Source organism: Perca flavescens, chromosome 22 (assembly GCF_004354835.1).
Source record: "Perca flavescens isolate YP-PL-M2 chromosome 22, PFLA_1.0, whole genome shotgun sequence".
In the NCBI taxonomy this organism is placed as follows: Eukaryota; Metazoa; Chordata; class Actinopteri; order Perciformes; family Percidae; genus Perca; species Perca flavescens.
Genome location: NC_041352.1, coordinates 21721439 through 21730455, shown reverse-complemented (window position 1 = coordinate 21730455; position 9017 = coordinate 21721439). Strand labels below are relative to the sequence as shown.

At 34.2% G+C, this 9017-nt stretch overlaps 1 protein-coding gene across 3 annotated transcripts in view; it reads right to left on the bottom strand.

Moving 5' to 3' along the window:
• dpp6a (dipeptidyl-peptidase 6a) overlaps window positions 1-9017 on the bottom strand; it is a 244933-nt gene that overhangs the window by 3920 nt on the left and 231996 nt on the right. The gene's annotated exons all lie outside the window — the stretch shown is intronic.

Below are 9017 nucleotides of genomic sequence, written 5' to 3'. Positions count from 1 at the left end.
TTCCACAGCACTAAGCCTTCTCTGACACCTGCATCCATCGAATGGGACAATGTTCAGGTGGCTCACTCCTATAAATACCTTGGAGTGCACCTAGACAACAGGCTACAGTGGGATGGAACCCAGAGGCACTCTACAAAAAGGGACAAGAGCCAGCTATACTTCCTGTGGAGGCTCAGAGGCTTCAACATCTGCAACAGAATACTGCCGATCAGAGACGCTAGTAAGCTCAACAAGTTAGTCAGGCCAGATCAGTGCGTGGAGTTGAGCTGGACTCTCTGGAGGTGGAGACGGAGAAGTGGATGCGGTCCAGGTGGGTTAGCATCCTGAATAACATCCCCCATCCCGCCACGACATGCTGGTCGAGAAGAGGAGAGTCTTTAGCCAAAGATTCATACCCCCGAGGTGCTTCACCGAGCGGCACAGGAGGTCATTCCTGCTGGTGGCCATCAGATTTTTTTATTTTATCACCAACTGGTCATAGACTGCTGAGATCCTTACGGACTCACTAAGTGAATAGCATTTCTGCAACTCTGGCAAAGTGCACTATAAATGCTATCTTTTTAAAATATAATTATAATCTGCACCCTGTATGAATGCACATGTTTATAGGACATTCTTTTTTGATTGTGATTCCTTGCACTATTCTGTCTTCATTGTTTTCCGTTTGTCTATCTATCTGATGTTTTACTTCTGCTGGAGGTAATAGGGGTGGCCTGCCTATTTTTTTTAACTCAAGTAAACCGGCTGAGAATAAGGTTAACAAGATTAGTGATTGTATTTTTGTTTGTTTGTTTATTTTCTTATGGTTAGATGGGTTTAAGGTCAGTTGTGTTTTGTTGACCTTGGCCCACCCTGGGTTCTGACTAGGATCCCCCCTGTGTTCCTATGGGACTATAAATAAACCAGATTGTTACCACTGTCTCTGTGGCTACTTGGGATATGGGGGCATTGCATAACAATATGTCATTAAAAAGTCATAGTATAGTATGTCAAAAAAAGTCAGAGAATAATATGTAAAATAAAATATGGTATAGTGTGTTGAAAAAAGTCATAGTATAGCATGTTGAAAAAAATCATAAAAAGTAATAGTATAGTATATAATAAGACATAGTATAGTATTTCGAAAAAAGACAAAAAGTCATGGCATAGTATGTTGAAAAAGTCATAGCATAGAATGTCGAAAAAAGTCAATGTATAGTATGTCAAAAAAAGTCAAAACAGTCATAGAATAGTATGTCAAAAAAACGAATAAAAAGTCATAGTTTAGCCTGTCGAAAAAAGTAAAAAAAGACATAGTATAGTATGTCGAAAAAAAGTTATAAAAAAGTCATAGTATAGAACGTCGAAAAAAGTCATAGTGTAGTATGCCGAAAAAACTAATAAAAAGTCATAGTATAGTATGCCGAAAAAAAGTCATAAGAAGTCATAGCTTATCATGTCGGAAAAACTCAAAAAAGACATAGTATAGTATGTTGAAAAAGAAATTAAAGTATAGTATGTCGAAAAAAAGTCATAGTATAGCATGTTGAAAAAAGTCATAGCATAGAATGTCGAAAAAAAAGTCATAGTGTAGTATGTAGAAAAAAGTCATAAAAAGTCATAGTATAGTATGTTGAAAAAAGTCATAGTATAGTATGTCGAAAAAGTCATATAAAAGTCATAGTATAGTATGTCGAAAAAAAGACATAGTATAGTATTTCGAAAAAAGACAAAAAGTCATGGCATAGTATGTTGAAAAAGTCATAGTATAGTATGTTGAAAAAAGTCATAAAAAGTCATAGTATAGTATGTTGAAAAAAAATCATAGTGTAGTATGTCGAAAAAAGTCATAAAAAGTCATAGTATAGCATGTTGAAAAAAATCATAGCATAGAATGTCGAAAAAAGTCAATGTACTATAGTATGTCGAAAAAAAAGTCAGTGTAGTATGTCGAAAAAAGTCAAAACAGTTATAGTATAGTATGTCGAAAAAACGAATAAAAAGTCATAGTTTAGCCTGTCGAAAAAAGTCAAAAAAGAATTAGTATAGTATGTTGAAAAAAAGTTGTAGTATAGAATGTCAACAAAAGTAATAAAAAGTCATGGTATAGAACGTCGAAAAAAGTCATAGTGTAGTATGCCGAAAAAACTAATAAAAAGTCATAGTATAGTATGTCGAAAAAAAGTCAAAAGAAGTCATAGCTTATCATGTCGGAAAAACTCAAAAAAGACATAGTATAGTATGTGGAAAAAGAAATAATAGTATAGTATGTCTGCAGCCTCTGCCGTGAAAGAGGCAAAGCAGCGGGTGTGGGAGAAGTTTGGAGAAGACATGGAGAAGGACTTTCGGTCGGCACCAAAGTGCTTCTGGAAAACTGTTCGCCACCTCAGGAGGGGGAAGCGGGGAACCATCCAAGCTGTGTACAGTAAGGATGGGACACTGTTGACCTCAACTGAGGAGGTAATAGGGCGGTGGAAGGAGCACTTTGAGGAACTCCTGAATCCGACTAATACGCCCTCTATGTTAGAGGCAGAACTGGAGTATAACGGGGGATTGTCGTTGATTTCCCAGGCGGAAGTCACTGATGTAGTCAAACAACTCCACAGTGGCAAAGCCCGGGGATTGATGAGATCCGTCCAGAAATGCTCAAGGCTCTGGGTGTGGAGGGGCTGTCCTGGTTGACACGCCTCTTCAACATTGCGTGGAAGTCTGGGGACGGTGCCAAAGGAGTGGCAGACTGGGGTGGTGGTTAGTATTTTAAAAAAGGGGGACCAGAGGGGTGTGTGCCAATTATAGGGGTATCACACTTCTCAACCTCCCTGGTAAAGTCTACTCCAAGGTGCTGGAAAGGAGGGTTCGGAAAAAAGTCGAACCTTGGGTTGAGGAGGAACAATGCGGATTCCGTCCTGGTCGTGGAACAACGGACCAGCTCTTCACTCGCAAGGATCCTGGAGGGAGCCTGGGAGTATGCCCAACCGGTCTACATGTGTTTTGTGGATTTGGAGAAGGCGTATGACCGGGTCCCCAGGAGATACTGTGGGAGGTGCTGCGGGAGTATGGGGTGAGGGGTCTCTACTCAGGGCCATCCAATCTCTGTATGACCAAAGTGAGAGCTGTGTCCGGGTTCTCGGTAGTAAGTCGGGACTCGTTTCAGGTGAGGGTTAGCCTCCGCCAGGGCTCTGCGCTTTGTCACCAATCCTGTTTGTAATATTTATGGACAGGATATCGAGGCATAGTCGGGGTGGGGAGGGGTTGCAGTTTGGTGGGCTGGGGATCTCATCGCTGCTCTTTGCAGATGATGTGGTCCTGATGGCATCATCGGCCTGCGACCTTCAGCACTCATTGGATCGGTTCGCAACCGAGTGTGAAGCGGTTGGGATGAGGATCAGCACCTCTAAATCTGAGGCCATGGTTCTCAGCAGGAAACCGATGGAATGCCTTCTCCAGGTAGGGAATGAGTCCTTACCCCAAGTGAAGGAGTTCAAGTACCTTGGGGTTTTGTTGGCGAGTGAGGGGACAATGGAGCGGGAGATTGGTCGGAGAATCGGGGCGGGGTGCGGTATTGCATTCAATCTATCGCACCGTTGTGGCGAAAAGAGAGCTGAGCCAGAAGGCAAAGCTCTCGATCTACCGGTCAGTTTTCGTTCCTACCCTCACCTATGGTCATGAAGGCTGGGTCATGACCGAAAGAACAAGATCCAGGGTACAAGCGGCCGAAATGGGTTTCCTCAGGAGGGTGGCTGGCGTCTCCCTTAGAGATGGGGGTGAGAAGCTCAGTCATCCGTGAGGAGCTCGGAGAAGAGCCGCTGCTCCTTTGCGTCGAAAGGAGCCAGTTGAGGTGGTTCGGGCATCTGGTAAGGATGCCCCTAGGCGCCTCCCTAGGGAGGTGTTCAGGCACGTTCAGCTTGGAGGAGGCCTCGGGAAGACCCAGGACTAGGTGGAGGGATTATATCTCCAACCTGGCCTGGGAGCCTCGGGATCCCCAGTCGGAGCTGGTTAATGTTGCTCGGGAAAGGGAAGTTTGGGGTCCCCTGCTGGAGCTGCTCCCCCCGCGACCCGACACCGGATAAGCGGACGAAGATGGATGGATGGATGGATATGTCGAAAAAAGTCTTAGCATAGAATGTCGAAAAAAGTCATAGTATAGTATGTGGAAAAAAAAGTCATAGTATAGTATGTGGAAAAAAAGTCATAGTATAGTATGTCAAAAAAAGTCAAAAAGTCATAGTATAGTATGTGAAAAAAAAGTCATAGTATAGTATGTGAAAAAAAAGTCATAGTATAGTATGTGGAAAAAAAGTCATAGTATAGTATGTCGAAAAAAGTCATAAGAAGTCATAGCTTATCATGTTGGAAAAACTCAAAAAAGACATAGTATAGTATGTCCAAAAAAAGTCATAGTAAAGTATGTTGAAAAAAAGTCATAGTATAGTATGTTGAAAAAAAGTCATAGTATAGTATGTGGAAAAATAAATAATAATATAGTATGTCGAAAAAAAGTCATAGTATAGTATGTCGAAAAAAAGTCATAGTATAGTATGCTATATAGTATTGGGAAGTACTGGAGTTTATGCACTGATGCAATATCACGTAATAAAGCCCTAAAGAAAATCCAAAAAGTCATAGTATAGTATGTGGAAATAAGTCATAAAAAGACATAGTATAGTATGTTGAAAAAAAGTCATAGTTTAGTATGTAAAAAAAAGTCATAGTATAGTATGTCAAAAAAAGTCATAGTAAGTATGTGGAAAAAAAGTCATTGTATAGTATGTCAAAAAAAAGTCATAGTATAGTATGTCGAAAAAAAGTCATAGTATAGTATGTAAAAAAAAAGTCATAGTATAGCATGTGGAAAAAGAAATAATAGTATAGTATGTCGAAAAAAGTCATAGTATAGTATGTTGAAAAAAGTCAAAAAAGTCATGGTATAGTATGTTGAAAAGAAATCATAGTATAGTATGTCAAAAGAAATCATAAAAAAGTCAGTAGTTTGGCGAAAAAAAGTCAATAATGTAAATTTGAGTTTTTTCACAGTATAGTATAAAAAGTCATAAAAAGTATAGTATGTATGTTGAAAAAAGTCAAAAAAAGTCATAGTATAGTATGTGGAAAAAAAGTCATAGTATAGTATGTGGAAAAAAAGTCATAAAAAGTCATAGTATAGTATGTGGAAAAAAAGTCATAGTATAGTATGTGGAAAAAAGAAAATAGTATAGTATTATGTCAAAAAAAAAGTCATAAAAGTCATAGTATAGTATGTTGAAAAAAAAAGTCATAGTATAGTATGTGGATAAAAAAAAGTCATAAGAAGTCATAGAATATCATGTCGGAAAAACTCAAAAAACATAGTATAGTATGTGGAAATAAAAAAGTAATAGTATAGTATATTGGGAAAAAAAAAAGTGCATAAAAAAGTCAGTAAAAAGTCCTAAAAAAGTCATGAAAAAAAAAGTCATAGTATATTATGTGGAAAAAAAGTCATAAAAAGACATAGTATAGTATGTCCAAAAAGTCATAGTATAGTATGTCAAAAAAAGTCAAAAAGTCATGGTATAGTATGTCAAAAAAAAGTCATAGTATAGTATGTCGAAAAAAAGTCATAAGAAGTCATAGCTTATCATGTCGGAAAAACTCAAAAAAAACATATTATAGTATGTTGAAAAAGAAATAATAGTATAGTATAAAAAAAAAAGTCATAGTATAGTATGTCGAAAAAAAAAGTCATAGTATAGTATGTCAAAAAAAAGTCCAAAAAGTCATAGTATAGTATGTCGAAAAAAGTCCAAAAATTCATAGCATAGAATGTCTAAAAAAGTCATAAAAAGTCATGGTATAGTAAATCGAAAAAAGTCATAAAAAGTCATAGTATAGTAAGTCGAAAAAAGTCAAAAAGTCATAGCATAGAATGTTGAAAAAAAAAAAAGTCATAGTATAGTATGTCGAAAAAAGTCAAAAAGTCATAGTATAGTATGTTAAAAAAAGTCATAGTATAGTAAGTCAAAAAAAGTCAAAAAGTCATAGCATAGAATGTCGAAAAAAGTCCAAAAAGTCATAGTATAGTATGTGGAAAAAAAGTCATAGTATAGAATGTCAAAAGAAGTCCACGAAGTCATGGTATAGTATGTCGAAAAGAAATCATAAAAAAGTCAGTAGTTTGTCGAAAAAGAGTCAAGAGTCATTTTGACTTTTTTTGACATACTACACTATGACCTTTTTTTCGTATAGTATAGTATGTTGAAAAAAGTAAAAAAAGTCATAGTATAATATGTGGAAAAAGAAGTCATAGTATATTATGTCAAAAAAAGTCATAAGAAGTCATAGTATAGTATGTTGAAAAAAAAGTCATAGTATAGTATGTGGAAAAAAAGTCATGAGAAGTCATAGCTTATCATGTCGGAAAAACTCAAAAAAGACATAGTATAGTATGTGGAAAAAGAAATAATAGTATAGTATGTCAAAAAAAAGTCATAAAAAAGTCAGTAGTATGTCGAAAAAAGTCATAAAAAGACATAGTATATTATGTGGAAAAAAAGTCATAAAAAGACATAGTATAGTATGTCCAATAAAGTCATAGTATAGTATGTCGAAAAAAGTCATAGTATAGTATGTCAAAAAAAAGTCATAGTATAGTATGTCGAAAAAAAGTCATAAGAAGTCATAGCTTATCATGTCGGAAAAACTCAAAAAAGACATAGTATAGTATGTCGAAAAAAAGTCTTAAGAAGTCATAGCTTATCATGTTGGAAAAACTCAAAAAAGACATATTATAGTATGTTGAAAAAGAAATAATAGTATAGTATGTCAAAAAAAAGTCCTAGTATAGTATGTCGAAAAAAAGTCCTAGTATAGTATGTCAAAAAAAAGTCCAAAAAGTCATAGTATAGTATGTCGAAAAAAGTCCAAAAATTCATAGCATAGAATGTCTAAAAAAGTCATAAAAAGTCATGGTATAGTAAATCGAAAAAAGTCATAAAAAGTCATAGTATAGTAAGTCGAAAAAAGTCAAAAAGTCATAGCATAGAATGTCCAAAAAAAGTCATAGTATAGTATGTCGAAAAAAGTCCAAAAAGTCATAGTATAGTATGTCAAAAAAAGTCATAGTATAGTAAGTCAAAAAAAGTCAAAAAGTCATAGCATAGAATGTCGAAAAAAGTCCAAAAAGTCATAGTATAGTATGTGGAAAAAAAGTCATAGTATAGAATGTCAAAAGAAGTCCACGAAGTCATGGTATAGTATGTCGAAAAGAAATCATAAAAAAGTCAGTAGTTTGTCGAAAAAAAAAAAGTCATAAAGTCAAAAAAAGTTTTAGTATAGTATGTGAAAACCTTTCAAAAAGTCATAGTATAGTATGTTGAAAAAAGTAAAAAAAGTCATAGTATAGTATGTCGAAAAATAAGTCATAGTGTAGTATGTCGAAAGAGTCAAAAAAGTCATAGTATAGTATGTCGAAAAAAGTAAAAAAATACATAGTATAATATGTGGAAAAAGAAGTCATAGTATATTATGTTGAAAAAAGTCATAAGAAGTCATAGTATAGTATGTCGAAAAAAAAGTCATAGTATAGTATAGTATATAGTATTGGGAAGTACTGGAGTTTATGCACCGATGCGATATAACGTAATAAAGCCCTAAAGAAAATCCAAAAAGTCATGGTATAGTATGTGGAAAAAAAGTCATAAGAAGTCATAGCTTATCATGTCGGAAAAACATAAAAAGTCATAGTATAGTATGTCAAAAAAAAGTCATAGTATAGTATGTCGAAAAAAAAGTCATAGCATAGAATGTCAAAAAAAGTCATAGTATAGTAAGTCGAAAAAAGTCAAAAAGTCCTAGTATAGTATGTGGAAAAAAGTCAGAGTATAGTAAGTCGAAAAAAGTAAAAAATTCATAGTATAGTATGTGGAAAAAAGTCATAAAAAGTCACAGTATAGTATGTGGAAAAAAGTCATAAAAAGTCATAGTATAGTATGTTGAAAAAAGTCATAATATAGTATGTTGAAAAAAGTCATAGCATAGAATGTCGAAAAAAAGTCATAAAAAGTCATAGTATAGTATGTGGAAAAAAAGTCATAAAAAGTCATAGTATAGCATGTCGAAAAAAAGTCATAGTATAGTATGTCAAAAAAAAGTCATTGTATAGTATGTCGAAAAAAAAGTCATAGCATAGAATGTCGAAAAAAATCATAGTATAGTATGTCGAAAAAAGTCAAAAAGTCCTAGTATAGTATGTGGAAAAAAGTCATAGTATAGTAAGTCAAAAAAAGTAAAAAATTCATAGTATAGTATGTGCAAAAAAGTCATAAAAAATCACAGTATAGTATGTGGAAAAAAGTCATAAAAAGTCATAGTATAGTATGTCGAAAAAAGTCATAATATAGTATGTTGAAAAAAGTCATAGCATAGAATGTCGAAAAAAGTCATAAAAAGTCATAGTATAGTATGTCGAAAAAAGTCATAATATAGTATGTTGAAAAAAGTCATAGCATAGAATGTTGAAAAAAAGTCATAAAAAGTCATAGTATAGTATGTGGAAAAAAAGTCATAAAAAGTCACAGTATAGTATGTGGAAAAAAGTCATAAAAAGTCACAGTATAGTGTGTGGAAAAAAGTCATAAAAAGTCATAGTATAGTATGTTGAAAAAAAAGTCATAGTATAGTATATAGTATCGGGAAGTACTGGAGTTTATGCACCGATGCAATATCACGTAATAAAGCCCTAAAGAAAATCCAAAAAGTCATAGTACAGTATGTGGAAAAAAAGTCATAAGAAGTCATAGCTTATCATGTCGGAAAAACTCAAAAAAGACATAGTATAGCATGTTGAAAAAGAAATAATAGTATAGTATGTCAAAAAAAGTCATAGTATAGTATGTCGAAAAAAAGTCATAGTATAGTATGTCGAAAAAAGTCTAAAAAGTCATAGTATAGTATGTCGAAAAAAGTCAAAAAGTCATAGTATAGTATGTTGAAAAAAGTCATAGTATAGTATGTTGAAAAAAGTCATAGTATAGTATGTCAAAAAGGGTTAGTCATAAAAA